Source organism: Limulus polyphemus, unplaced genomic scaffold, assembly GCF_000517525.1.
Source record: "Limulus polyphemus unplaced genomic scaffold, Limulus_polyphemus-2.1.2 Scaffold2769, whole genome shotgun sequence".
Classification (NCBI taxonomy): Eukaryota; Metazoa; Arthropoda; class Merostomata; order Xiphosura; family Limulidae; genus Limulus; species Limulus polyphemus.
The window spans coordinates 63,961-79,417 of record NW_013668379.1 but is presented as its reverse complement, the minus strand read 5'-3'; the positions used below and the strand labels follow the sequence as shown (position 1 = coordinate 79,417).

General features: G+C 33.8%; 1 protein-coding gene across 9 annotated transcripts in view; it reads left to right on the top strand.

Moving 5' to 3' along the window:
- The first annotated feature begins 207 nt into the window (after nucleotides 1–207).
- Nucleotides 208–15,457, top strand: part of LOC106467862 (ADP-ribosylation factor 6) — a 26,241-nt gene continuing 10,991 nt past the window's right edge. For 3 of the 9 annotated variants that reach the window (XM_022396070.1, XM_022396072.1, XM_022396064.1), the window contains exons 1-2: nucleotides 208–1,227; nucleotides 4,279–4,445. The gene's annotated coding sequence lies outside the window, so the exon portion shown is untranslated. Of the gene's footprint in view, nucleotides 1,228–4,278; nucleotides 4,446–4,476; nucleotides 4,541–15,457 lie in introns of those variants that run through there. The other 6 variants (XM_022396068.1, XM_022396065.1, XM_022396069.1 and 3 more) reach the window with 6 other exon arrangements.

Genomic DNA, 15,457 nt, shown 5'->3' with positions numbered 1-15,457 from the left:
GGTCACGTGACTACCGCTGTCATAACAATAACTAGTTTATGTGTATTGTTTAGTAACAGAGAATAATATTAATAATAAAAAGTTAAGAAACAAAATTTTTGCACGGAAATTTTTAACGTATTAAAATAAATATTATAATTGCATTGTATTTAATTTTAGAACCTAAGATTAAAATAATAATTCGTACTAAGAGGGGAACTTCTGGGGTGAGGATCAAAGATGGAAAGGGAGGTTTGGTTGAATTGTATGGCGTAACTCATATTAGGATGTAGAAGTGTTAGATAAAAACAAAACACACACGTATAAAATGTTATTTTTTAATAGTTGGAGATATTAAACGGAAGAAGAAAATTTAAGTATTATCATTCCTTGTAAGTTGTTTATCTTGTATTTTCACAATTTAAGATATCTGAATTTGGCATTAATCCTTGCTGGATTTACTCGTGTCAAGAGTCATGATTTACGACCTCTTCCAACTAATAATGGTAGTAATGATATAATATAGTACAGCAACGACAGTGTAAGTTCAATACAAGTTTATGTATATATATATATATATATTTGAAGGCCTGAGTTAGTACTATTAGTTTTAACTTTAGTCTATACTGCTGATTTATTTTTTAGTAAGACGTAAATTTAAATTTTAAGTGCTTGATCGTCTATAACTTGGGTATAATTAGATACTTTCATATTATTAGTATTACTAAAATATTAGGATTGAGAAATGAACTATTGTTATCATCATCCTACTCATACTAGTCATAGTATCGGTAGTTCTAAGTAAAGTAGTACAATCGTGCTGTAATTTGAAATTGAATGAGCCATATTAAACTAGTTTTTAAAGAAATATTTTTGTTAAATGATAAATAAATACTGCATTCAGACCACTGATAGTAATACAGGTTTATATCTGACTTTTTAGTAACTATAACAAATATATGTAAAACAACTAATTTTTGCTATTGTGTAATTAATATATTTACTGATATATTGAGTGTTTGTAAAGACCTATGAATTATGAAACTGTTATAGGCTATATTTTTAATATTTTAATTTAAATATTTTGTATTATTTGCTAGAGAGAGAGAGAGAGTTTTGATGTTTAGTACTGATGATGTTTGATGCCTGAAAATTTCCTGAGTGTCTAGATTTGTGAGGTTTGGAGAAAAACAAATATTGTATATAAACAGAGCCACTGTGTTTGTTAGTCAGTCAGGCAGTTAACCAGTGAGTATGCAGTTTCTTAATGAGTGATTAATTGGTTAGTGAATCTATTACTATGTTATTGATTGATTACTTAGGTGTTTTAGCCATTTTTAAGCTGTGTTGTAGATATGAAAGAAAATTTAAAAGTGACTGTTTAGTTTTATTTATAAATGTAATATGTAGAACTTTTGCATTGTGTTCAAAGAAATAAATCACTTTTGCTGTTCTTAATTGGATTGGGCTCTGCATTATTTTGATAGAATAATGAAAAAGAACCTAACACAATGATAGAATCCATCACAACAGTATAGTCATGAGTGGGATTATTTTGGTAAAAATAAATAGAATCGTGACTAAACTTAAAAATGATGGCATGCTTGAAATGAGATAGAAAATTTGCTAGAGATAATGAAACAGTAGAAAGAAGAATAAGCAGAAAGAGACAGAGTATTAAAAGAAGATCAAGAATAGAGATAGAAAATTAAAAGAAATGGAAGAAATTTATAAAAAAATATAAACAAGAAGAAAGAGATAGGAATTTTAGAGAATAATTAAAAGAGACACAAGGTTTAAAGAAGAATTAAGAACAAAAATAAATTTTATTGAAGAAGCTATTGGAGATGTGAAGAAGGATTATAACAGTAAATTTGAAGAAGTGCACAATGAAGTACAAGAAAACATCTATAAAGTGCCTAAAGGTTATAATAACAAATTAGAAGTTCAAAAAGACATCTATAAAGTACAGAAAGATTATAACAGTAAAATATACAAGGTACAAAAGGTTATAATAAAGTTTATAATAACAAATTAGAAGTTCAAAAAAAACATCTATGAAGTACAGAAAGATTATAACAGTAAAATATAAAAGGTACAAAATAACATTGGTGACAAAATTAAACATTGTAAAGTAAATTTGTAAATGCAAGGACCAAACCATCCACACCTCTCTCTATATGCATTTGCCCAATAATTTTAAAATCCAAACACCATTAATTGTGAAATATGGAAAAGGAGAATCCATTTGGCTTACACTTGCCACCACTACTGCTGTTCCACCTATGATTGCAGAACCTTCCTGGACTACTCCAGCTATATCACTACCTCATCAAGTTCCAGAATTTAACTGGTTAGTTCTTCAGAATTGCCTACTTGAGAAACCAGCAGATTGCGATGGAAAAACACTGTGGAGGTATATCAGACTCAGTTTGAAATATTTTATAAAGTGAATTGATGGAGTAAGGAACAACAAGCCATTCACCAGATGCCCATTTAAAAGGGCCAGCCTTAATATTAAAAATTCTCCCAGCTCATAGTTATGACAACTATTCAGCATTAGTAGTTGCCTTAACAAATGGGTTTGGAATGACACACCAGAAGAAAGTTTCCAGAATGTAGTTCAGGAGAGGAAAGATTAGACCTTTGCCTAATCATGGATGTTGTAGAAAGGCTTGCCCATTTATTTTATTTAGATGCTTTATGTGAAATGATAGATTCATTGGCCCATGATCAATTCATAGATGAGGATATATAAATTATGCTAAATCAAAGCAAATCCAAGGAAGCTGTCTTGTTAGTGATGGAATTTGAATCCATTTAAGTCACAAATAAATAACTAAAACCACCATCCAGAAGATACAGGATTGTCAAATCAAATAGTATAGAAACATCAACCTTCTCTAATGAAAGTTTAGAAGAGCTTAAATGATTTATTAGACAGAAGACAGTTACATTGATTAATATCACACAATATGAATAGTTAATCAAAATTATGATTAAATCAGTGAATGTCATGAAAATAATTACGAAGTTGAAATAAGTGTTTCTGATTATTGCTGTTTTGTTTATTTCATCTATCCAAGTAACTAAAATATTGCCATTATGAATTCGTTTTTATTTTCAATTAATCCAAAACTGTTCAGCTTTGTCGATTAGCGTTATGACTCCTGAAAATTAGTTTTACTACTTGATATTCTTTCAACTGTCATAAGAATAATTAATTAGTTGAATGCAGTTGATTAGCAACTTCTACTGATCATGTAGCTGTATCCATGAGTTAATGGGGTTATTGATGAGATGTCTTGCAGTATATTGATTGAGTAATGCTTGAAAATGTTTTTCTAATTCATGGTGCCTATGATTATAATTATTTTATTTTTTCATCTTTCATTATTTCAGTTTGTAACTTGGATAGATCTTTTGTTTACTACAGGTAGAAGTTAATTATTTCAACAATACAATTTTTTCAGTAATAAACTTCACTACATAATATGTCAAACATATGCTGTAGAAATGCACACCATAGATTTGATTATAATTAATTATTTAAACCATCAGTTGCAGTTTGTGTTTTAGTGTAACACTCCTGAAGAAGCTGTAAAGCAAAATGCTGAATGTCCAATTACAGGAAAATAACAAATCTGGTGTTACAAGGTCATATATTTCTTGTGTTAGAATGTCTTTTGTACACATTGTACACTACAGAAATTAAATAATATATTATTCTTGTGTACAGAAACAAAAGTATTCTTCTGTGAATTTCCATAGACATATTCACATAGTGAGCAAATTTGGTCAAGGAAGTTCATCAGAGTTTCTTGTTGTTGCAAAAGATTTTTGAAAAACTAAACTTGAAATGATCTAACTCATTCAAATAATGAAAAACAACAATTTTCAAACCTCCGAATACACATTGTTTGTAAGTAAATTGTGTTTCATGGATCTAAAGGTGATAAACATACATGATACATTTCAACTCAAACTAAAATTTGAGAACAACATTGACATTCTTGGCCATAGTATTTTGGCCGGAAACTTTGCAAAATGTTAAGAGGGTATTGTATTACTGTATAGTACCAGAGAATGTGATCTTCACGGTAATTTTTCTTTTCTCCTAGTATTAGCATCACCATGCTTGTGAAGTTTAATTTTTAACTGGTTCACTTTAAGCTGCAAGTATTTGGAAATCATGATACTTGTGTATAGAAAATGAGGCTGCTAAGTATCATGTAAAGTGTTTGCATGCCCTATATTTAGTATACCTTGGAGCTGACCATAGCCATTACTTATCTTCAGCAAAGACTTCACCGGAGATGAGTCAATCTGCCGGAGAGCCTAAAGTTTCTGTCGAGATCATTTCCAGAGTATCAACAAGGATGAAGCTGCCAGTATATTCCCTCTACTATCTACCTGGAGAGAACTTCTCCAGTCATGAGACAGCAAGTGATGATAAAGAACAAGAGGTCATGCCATCTTTGTACCATAAGCCACTGAAAAAAAATCAACAAAATCATTTTATGAATGGACGATTTAGAGACAGTAAATGAGATAACAAAGAGTATATTGCTTTGTTTTTCAGAATTTTGATTGCATGTGGTTTAACATTTAATTAATGACTTTGTGATTGTAATGGCTATTTATGAAAAGTATTTCCGAAATGGTCTTACATCCTCTCATGCAAAGCTATCTTGATCCTGGACTACCCTCTAAGCACTGCTAAAATTTTTTGCTAACAGTGAACCAGTCCTTTATACCCCATCAGTTTTGCAGCGTTTCAGAACATGTGCTGATCATGTGACTACCTTCCACCAATCATACTGCGCCCTCTATACTAGCCCTCAACTATTTTAGAGAAATCCTCACTTTCTCGATTGGCATTCTAGTGTATAGACAATTGTTTTAACTTGCTCTCCAAAATTTTGATTGTGTTTGATCTTCTTGTGCTTTATTTCCATTGTCTGTACTCGTTTGTTTTAGAAGTATTTCTGTTTTCCAAATTCTAATGCATTCATATGAATTTAAGATTTAATATGGTGGATGATTTAATTCCTGCAATGGTAGACAATGGTTCTGACACAAGTCCCCAGTTCTCAGGGTCGACGAAAGGAAGAACAGGCTTTAGTTCATGGGGAGTTTGTGTCTTACGTTTGGCTGATGATTTCTTCCTTTCTTTTGTTAGGAAGAATATAACTACTATCTTTCTAAGGCACTTTCCACCTGTTACTGTGCCTCCGTGTAATCTGTTGAGTTAGGTATTGTTCTTTTTCCCAGGTAAGTTTCAGCATGTATTCCTCAATCCCCAGTAGTTATACCCATGTTTAGCAAATTTAAGTGAGCCTGTGTGGATTTAGGTCTTTCATGTCTTCTTTGCTCAGCATTTGATATGTTTGATTTTTATAATTCTTTTACCATCTAAGTTACTTTAGTTTAAATTTGCATTTAGAGTTTGATTTACTTTGTTTTTGTTTAATTTTTGGTATATGTATGACTTTTACATATTAGTTACTGTCAGGGTAATTGTAACTTCTACCAAGTTTGTGGATGGGTGGGTTTGTTATTTATACTTCCTTATGTTATTTAGTTTGTAAGTTCTTTCTCCTTTACTGCTAATCTCATCTTACTGGGGATTAGATACGAGTCAAAAATTGTTATTGTTAACTGGGTACCTTTTTTATATTCTCATGTTCTTCATGGTAGGTTTTAATTTCCTGTCCTTTTTCTTATTGGTTGTTTGAGTGGACTTATAAGTTCTATACTTACATGTCTGTTATCTTATAAGTTCCTTTGTGGTCTTGTACTTTAGGTGTTGCTTATTGATTTATGTTTTAGGTCGAATTTCATAGTTTTACACGTTTGCTATTTTTATGTACTTTGTAGATTCTACAAGTTTCTAGGTTTTGTTGGTTCGTTAGCCATGAGTACTTTCTCTAAGTATATTTAGTATGTATCTTTTTGGCTACACTTCACAACAGTTATTGGGTTCTACGGGTTCTACTTGAAGGTTCCTACCTTCAGTTCTGCCCTTCCCCTATCCACTTCCCAGATCTCCTTACCTCCTCCTCAGGATCATACTTCTTACAGTCATCTTGCCTAGTCTGTTCAAGACCTCCTTCACAAAAGGGCTATTGATTGGGTTGTGACCACTCAACCTAGGTTTTGCTCCCATTTAATTGTTGCCCCTTGACAGACGGGAGATTGAGACTTGTCATAGACCTGTCCCGGTTAAACTCTTATCTGGAGCCACCTCGCTTCACCATGGAGTTCTTCCTTTCACTTTGGGTTTTTTCCACTGGGACTTTGGATGACAAATTTGTCATGATGGATGTTTATCTTCATATTCCAACTGCTCCAGTGTCACATCATTTTCTTTGGTTTGTCCACGTGAGTCATGTCTTCCAGTTCTGGATGCTGCCTTTCAGTCCTTCTTTGGCTCCATATGTTTTGTTGAGTGGTATGCTCTTTTGTCAGTCATTTTCACTCATTGGGTTTTCAGACTCTCTATTCATGGATGACTGGGTCCTGCTCGTCTCTTCCCATGTTCAGTCAGTCAATCATGCCTGCTTACTTCTTCAGGAAGCTAATTAGGTGGGGTTTTCTGATTCAATTGGAGAGGTCCATTCTTAACTCCATTTAATCTTTTATTGCACTGGGGTTTTTACTTCCATTCCTATCTTTGCAGGGCCAAACCTTCTCCTTTTGAGATGTGGGCTTTTTTAAAAGCCGTCATTACCTTGGGTTGAGCTCACATGCATTTCCTTCAGTGAATGCTTTTTCACCAATATAACTTCTACCATGATCTCTTGTTGGACCATCCCATTACCATTACCCCTGGGATCAGGATCGACCTTGCTTGGTGACTCAACAGGGAACTGACCATGTTGGGGGTTTCCATTACTTCACTTTGGTTTGGGGGGGGGCTTTTCTCGATTCACAAGAGATTTTCAGTTGATGGTTTGTCAAGGAGGCTACTCCCCATTTCCATATCCTGGAACTTTTGGCAGTTTATCGGGCCAAAAGTTCCAGGCTATCATTTTCTCCTGCTCCTGAGGGGGGTAGGTGGTTATAATTCATTATAACTATTCCACTGTTGTCGGCTATATCATGAAGCAAGGAGGAACCAAATCCAGATCTATGTGTTTTCAGATGCTGAATCTTCTTTACTGGGCCTACAACCAGTACATGATGACCTTGGTGTGTCATGTTCCTGGCATCATGAATGTGGTGGCCAGCCGCTTATCTCGACCGAACATGGTTCCTTTTTCCACAGGTATTTTGGTGGGTGTGTTTTCAACTAGGAATACTGCATATAAATGTGTTTGCCACTCACTGGGAGTAGATGCATTCAGTCAGGTTTGGAGGGTGTCTTCACTTATATACCTACCCTCTGATCAGACTCCTCTCCAGAGTTTATTCCTTCACCAGACCATTTTTTATCATGTCCTGCTTGTTGCTCCATATTGGCCTGCTCTGCTCAACATGTTCCATCTGCTCTGGCCCTTGCTGGAGCAACATCCCCTGTCATTTCTTCTGTCCTAGTCTCTCCTCTGACAACCATGATCTGATATGGCTCATTCAAATATCACCAAACTCCATCTACATGCATGGCTTTTGCCCGGTTCCTTGTCTCAGCTTAGGGGCTTACCCCTGGTGTAGCATCTTTCCTTGTCCATACCTTTCAACCTTCCTCCTTGTCTGTGCACTAGAGGTGTTGGTCTTCCTTCAGACTTTGGTCCATTTGCCATGGCTTCTACTTATTTTGTTTTTCTGTTCCTCATCTGTTGCAGTTCTTCATGTGGATGTTTGATAAGGGTTTGTCCATGTTGCTATATAACTGTTGCTAGTTATAAGGCTGCTGTGTCAAACACCTTCTATTCTCTTACTTCCAGAATGCTTTCTCCTCCCTGGTTATTCCCCTCCTTTTCCATTCCTTTTGTCTGGCCCATCCACAATTTTCCTTTGTTCTGCCGGATTGGGATCTCAGTGTTGGCCTTCATGCTCTGTCCAGTTCTCCCTTTGAACCCATTGCAATGTATTTCTTGTACCATCATCCCCTTCAGGCCTATTTCCTCCTCCTTCTTGAATGGGGTCATCGTTGTTCCAATATTTATGCCATTAAAGTTTCCTGTATCTTTTACCATTTCTCATGTGTTGTCCTCAATCTGGATTGGACCTTCCTTCCCAAGACATCAGCAGCCTAGTAAAGTTGTTTAGTCTTTTTCTCCTATTTCCTTATCTTCCATTTCCCACCTGTACTCTCATTTGGATCTGGATTGACAATTTTTCCCAGTTCATTCCCTGCTATGTTATGTGGCTTATGCTGCCTCCTTTCATGGTTCTTGTTCCCATGTAGTTGTTCCATGGATTTCCTCTGTTTCCAGTGATCTGTTACCTATTTACAGTTACTGGTTGGGTTTGTCAACTCATATAACTGGTGTATTCTGACTTGTACATAGAAGTTCAATATTTACCTAGTGTTTCTTCACACTACATTCCTCATCTAGCTATGTCTTTGGCTGCTCAAATCTGTTGTCCTACAAGATCCATGGCACTTCCCCTGGATATTTTTGATCAAAAATTCCTTATGCAAAGTGGTTTCACTAGATGTTTTCTGCCCAGATGGACTGCACTTGACATAGTCCAATGTACTTCACGATGCTTCCCTGGCTGTTTTTTGCCTGAATGAACTGCACTTGTTGATCTCACAAGGTTATGCAAGGTACTTCCAGTGGATGTTTCTTGTTCGGGTGGACCACGCTTGGCCTTTTCATATACAGTTCATGGTCCTTTAGCCATAGCCATGTTTAGTTATTTTGTTTTCCCTGGCACCATACCATGGCTGACTATCACTATGTTTGGTACTACAGCCTGCTACATATGTGAACGAAGTATGACATGTCTGTTGACAATGGACTGGCTATGAACCTTCAAGATTACACTCACGTTTGGAGTTTTTTTTCATCCTCCTTCATATCCAAGGTTCTTCCCCTGGATGTTTTTCGCTAGGGAGGACTGCACTTTTTTATCTCAGTATCTTATACAAGGCATTTCCACTAGATGTTTTGCTTGGATGGACTGCACTTGCACTGATGTAACCCAAGGCACTACCTTTGGCACATGCTTATATGAGCCTGTTGTCACTTCCACACTAGACTTTTCATGTTTGTTAATGCTGTGCTGTTTCAAGTCATGGTTCTACAGCACTTTTCCACAGATTTGAGGCTGTATGTCCCTTTTCTGAATGCATTGGTGCCTGCCAATTTAGTTCCACCCCCTTTTTGTTCCTGTGTTAATTACTGGGTGAAGAGCATACCTATTCCAGAAGTAGTGCTTTCTTTTTATATTCGTGCACATTTTTTATTTCAGTGTGGTCATTTTCTGCTTGATTGGATATTGATGTGCCTTCACAGACCCCTCCACCTTTGTAATGTAAGATTCTAGCTTTGGGTGAGAGTAGGCAAGATCGTTTCAGAAGTTAATATTTTCTTACACTGAAAATGTATTTCTGATAGGTACTTATCCCCTCTCACCCACCCTTCCTCCCCATTGATATGCCGGTGTTTCTGGTTTGTACCTGCTAATTCTTGAAAGTGAGGATTACTCTATAATAGTAGATGGAGCTAGCTGTGCTAATATTGAGAATGCAGTATGATTGGTGGAGGATAGTCACATGATCAATACATGCTCTGAAATGGTGCAAAACTGATGGAATATAAAAGATTGGTGCACTGTTAGCAAAAATTTTAGCAATGCTTAGAGGGCATTCCAGGATCAAGATAGCTTTGGGTGATAGGAGATAAATACCTATTGAAAATACATTTTCAGTGTAAGAAAATGTTACCTGCTTGTTAGTTGTAAATACTGATTTTATTGTAAATTATGTAAGTTTAAATTTAATATATTATTGTTCTTTTGTATATTAGGATTGTTCAAGGAACTTTACAATCAAAAGAGGGGGAAGTGTTGTAAGCTGTATTTAATATCTTAATTTATACATTTTGTATTGTTTGCTAGAGAGACTTTTGGAATAATTTAGTAATCATGTGCAATGCCTAGTAATTTTCTGAGTGTTTAGATTTGACATGCATCTCTAATGTTCATGATATTTGGGAAAAACAGATATTATATAAAAACACCAGAGTCACTTTGTTTGTTCTTCCTGCAAATTGTTTTTAAACACCCCCAAGAAAGAATAACTTATGTTACTTTAATATATAAAAACACCAGAGTCACTTTGTTTGTTCTTCCTGCAAATTGTTTTTAAACACCCCCAAGAAAGAATAACTTATGTTACTTTAAAGAAATTTAGAGCAACTGCTTTAGTCAGGTTTCATATGAAAATCTCGTATCAGAGAAGACGAGTTGCTCAACATATATTTTTCCTCATTCTACTTTAGAATGTTACTTTCCTAAGACAAATTTTTCATCAGTCTGCTTTAAAGCCATTACTTTTTACAAACAAGTATTTCATCAGGTTGTTTAAAGCCATGACTTTATACAAACAAGTGTTTCATTAGTCCACTGTAAAGCCAATACTTTCTACAGACAAGTTTTTTATCAATCTGCTTTAAAGGAATGACTTCCTACAAACAAGTGTTTCATTAGTCCACTGTAAAGCCAATACTTTCTACAGACTAGTGTTTTATTTTATAAGTTGTGCAAAGAGGCCAACATAATTCATTCCTTATCTGTTTTACAAAGTTGAAGTACATTTTGAAACCTCCAATTTTATCTATATACTAGTTGTTGTCTTCAGTGTTTTGAGCATATTATCTATGGATATGAATGAGTATTAAAGCATTATCACTTTGCTCATTATCTACAGATATGTACAAGTACACCTGAAAGGCTTGACACCAAGGTCAGAAATAATGCTTCACTTTCATTTACAATGAAATATAATGTTTAGATTACATGAATCACAAAAGCAGGTTACCTTGTTTTACCACACATCATAATCACTAATAGTAGTTTATTCCTAAAGAATATTAATGGAGGTGTGTATATTTGCTCAGTATATGATTTACATTCTCTTGACATATCAAAATACAAATCATATCCTCATCAACCTTAACATGGGAGTGATTGATCGTAATAGACAGAACCATTGGAACTTTCAGTAAACTTTGTTTTCATTCATTAAACACACAGTACTAATGTGTTGACTTGAGAGTAGGGGGTTGTAACATATTCAATTAAAAATAATTCTACACTTACAAAAAATATTTTATTAGCTCTGTTAAAGTTTAAGGCAAATGCTGTGGATAGGTTAGTAGATTTTAATATAAGGAACCAATACAGTTGTTACCATGTTTAAAAATATACTACATAGATAAAAAGCTGGCATGTAGCAGCTGTGCTGATAGTAATGCTACAAACAGATTAGTTTTATTGTGCTGATAGTAGTTCCACAGACTTAGATTAGTTTTATTGTGCTTATAGTAGTGATAGAGACAGATTAGTTTTATTATGCTCATAGAAGTGCCACAGACTTAGATTAGTTTTATTGTGCTTATATTAGTGATACAAACGGATTAGTTTTATTGTGCTGATAGTAGTGCCACAGACTTAGATTAGTTTTATTGTGCTTATATTAGTGATACAAACGGATTAGTTTTATTGTGCTGATAGTAGTGCCACAGACTTAGATTAGTTTTATTGTGCTTATATTAGTGATACAGACAGATTAGTTTTATTGTGCTGATAGTAGTGCCACATACTTAGATTAGTTTTATTGTGCTTATAGTAGTGATACAGACAGATTAGTTTTATTGTGCTCATAGAAGTGCTACAGACCTAGATTAGTTTTATTATGCTTATATTAGTGATACAAACAGATTAGTTTTATTGTGCTGACAGTAGTGCCACAGACTTAGATTAGTTTTATTGTGCTTATAGTAGTGATACAGACAGATTAGTTTTATTGTACTGATAGAAGTGCCACAGACTTAGATTAGTTTTATTATGCTGATAGAAGTGCCACAGACTTAGATTAGTTTATTGTGCTTATAGTAGTGATACAGACAGACAGATTAGTTTTATTGTGCTTATAGTAGTGATACAGACAGATTAGTTTTATTGTGCTGATAGAAGTGCTACAGACCTAGATTAATTTTACTCCAAGCAGGTTTTCCTGAGTCCTTCAGTGTAATGAGTTGAGAAAAAGATTAAACTACAGTCAGCTATCACATATGAAAGAGCTCAAGGTTTCTGGGATTACTCTGTAAGCACAGACAACTCATACTTAAAACTAATTTCAAAACATTAGATTTTTATACTCGATGAACATAGTGTAACACATTACAAAAAGTATTAATAATTTTTTAGCATCAGGTTAGGATTCAATAAAAAAAAGATGAACTTTTTCCCTAAATATCCAGGAGAGTAAAAGTCCATTAACCCAGTGCTCAAAATTACCAAATTTTGAGTTTTGGCTGCTATGAAATTCATAGTAGCTTGGGGCTAGTGCTATTCTACTTTGGTAAAATGTGTGTAAAATCCAACTCTGTATTTCAATATTAAAATTTACTAAAATGCTATCTTTTATTTTTTTCTTTCAAATCATTAACGATCTACTATCACTAAAATTTTTGTAAGATATGTAGCTTTATATTGATGATAAGCTAAGCCTGGCATACAAATGTGTGACTCAGTTGTCAACTTATAAATTAAAATGTCTAGTTATTTGGTTGCATATTTCTAATACTTTCTAACCAATGATTATTTTTTTCCATGAATTAGAATAGTTAAGTTTTTTATTGATACGAGGTGAAACAGGTTTATTTGGACCACCCTCTCTGATTTCCTGGGTATGATGGAAAGGGAGGGGTGATCTGAGTTTTGGATCCTGTATGGTTCCTTATCTAGACTGGATGAAATCAGGCAGTGATACCAAACTAATGTTTGACCTTAAATTGCTTAATAGGACAGACACACATGAACCACTAGTTCATAGCTCATTTAAATTGTCTATAAAGTAGATTTATTGTGGTCTTGCGTGAGTCTACTGAAACTGGAATTGTTCTAGTTTGTAGCCATTAATGTATAGATAGTTAATTCTTTTTTTCTTAACACCTGAAGTCAATCCAAAGAACATTGATTATTTTTGCGAAAGGGGGGCCAAAGGCTGCCTGTAGGGGTCATGTGTTTTAACCAATTGCACCACTATACAGTAGTATGTTGTTTGTCAGTCAGTCAGTAGATAATAAAGGATGCTACAAATGGGAATTTGTACTGTTGTGACATGTAAAACATTCACATGCCATGAATCACATGTGAACTTCAAAAGCAAGAAATAAAAATATTACTCTTAATTTTGGTACTATTTGCTCTTGAAACAGAACACTTTCAGGGACCCTGTGTAAGTACAACTGATATGTGTCTGTAAGTGAAAATGGTTCAAGTTATAACTCTAACAACAAGAAAAAATAAAAAGAATGATATGTGTATATTGTCATTAAGTTTATTTTCGACGATTGTATTATACTCAAGGTTTAGTTACTACAAATAGTGTGTATCTACTTGCAATACACTATACTTTAGTTTTTAATACTCTGGAACAAGTCATTGCAATAATGTGTATCTACTTGCAATACACTATACTTTAGTTTTTAACTGTGGAACAAGTCATTGCAATAATGTGTATCTACTTGCAATACACTATACTTTAGTTTTTAATACTGTGGAACAAGTCATTGTAATAATGTGTATCTACTTGCAATACACTATACTTTAGTTTTTAATACTGTGGAACAAGTCATTGCAATAATGTATATCTACTTGCAATACACTATACTTTAGTTTTTAATACTGTAGAACAAGTCATTGTAATAATGTATATCTACTTGCAATACACTATTACTTTAGTTTTTAACTGTGGAACAAGTCATTGTAATAATGTGTATCTACTTGCAATACACTATTTGTTCCACAGTATTAAAAACTAAAGTGTCATTGCAATGAATATACATATGTATATATTTGTAATGTATGATATTTTTGGCATTGTAGAATAAAAAATAGTTGGGATAGTAGGATTTCAGTTTGGGCTAGTACATTTCTTATGTTAACTAGCCTGTGCTAGTACATATAAAATTTACACCTCTGATGTGGGAGCTAGATTAGTTGAGACAGCTAAAACAACTTAATAAGATACTCATCCTGTAATCCATCCAATGTAGTAGACAGTGGTCTGATGGTTGATCAGAATAATCAAAGATTGTTCGTTAATGTCAAACGACCAAGCATTTGATCATGATTTTCCATAGTTTATTATAACAGATGATGATCATATTTTTTGGAGATGCATTTTTTTTTCATATTTCTGTGATACCCTTGTTTCTCAACCTTGTCACAAGAAAAACTGGATGTTTATGTAGTAAATCAATCATAATTAAGACAGGGATTCCCATTGGCTAGCAGTCATCAAATCTAGCCAAGCTGAGCTCTTGTTTGATAATTGAAAGCATAAAGCAATTTTTGGAATTTATTCTGGTTGAAATTAAACCAGGACATAACATTAAAAGACAACAAGAGACCTTTTGGTCCATCTAGGCTGTCCAAGTATAGCCAACTAGCTACTGATGACTAGGGTACAGCTGTATGCAATGACTGGATATTAGGCTTATGCTCCTTATAAAAAAGGAGCTATAAGAACATTGTATCAAAGATCTGTTGAAATTTATGGACAATATAAGCAACATACTCTTTCGTTCACATGGTTGTAGGTTTTAGGCCTCTTCACATCAGAGAAGTACTCAGTATAGTAGGTTGTATTATACCCAAAATTTGTATCTTAGCAAGTTAAGTGTTTATCTCATTGTACACAAGTATTTAGGTCACCCACCTTGATGTATTTATCGGCTTAATTTTTCCCTTATAAGGTAAAACTTAGCATTAACCATTATAAATGGCCATTTTCTTTGTAATAAATATCTTTTCTCTAATATGTTTACAAAAAACAACTCCTTTCCCTCAAGAGTTATTACTGATTTATAAAGGCTACAAAACCAACTTTTATGAAATAATTGATATACAATAAACTGCAAGGCAATCTGAGATTCTCTCCATAATATTGATAGGTTTTATAACTTTTAAGATCACTTACAAAATTAAATTTATCATATTAAGTGCAATATAAAGGAATAAAAATGCCTTCTTTTACAATACTCTTCTGATTATTCCCTGATGATTGTTTTTTAACAACATCAGAATAAAAAAATAGTTTTTCATGATAACTTGTAAACTGCTGGAGGGGAAAGGTGACATTGTTTATTACTTAAATTTTGTGTAGCATCATACAACTGATGATCATGACTTGTTTTTTTTTTCCTCCAGTATGTTGGGGACAGATGTTTTACTGGTGTGAAAAAGAAATACAAATGTGTGTGTGTGTGCGTGTTTCTGTAATTATTGTTAAGGAACAGCTACTTTTAAGATATATATGAAAATTATACACATTGTGTGTGTATATATATAT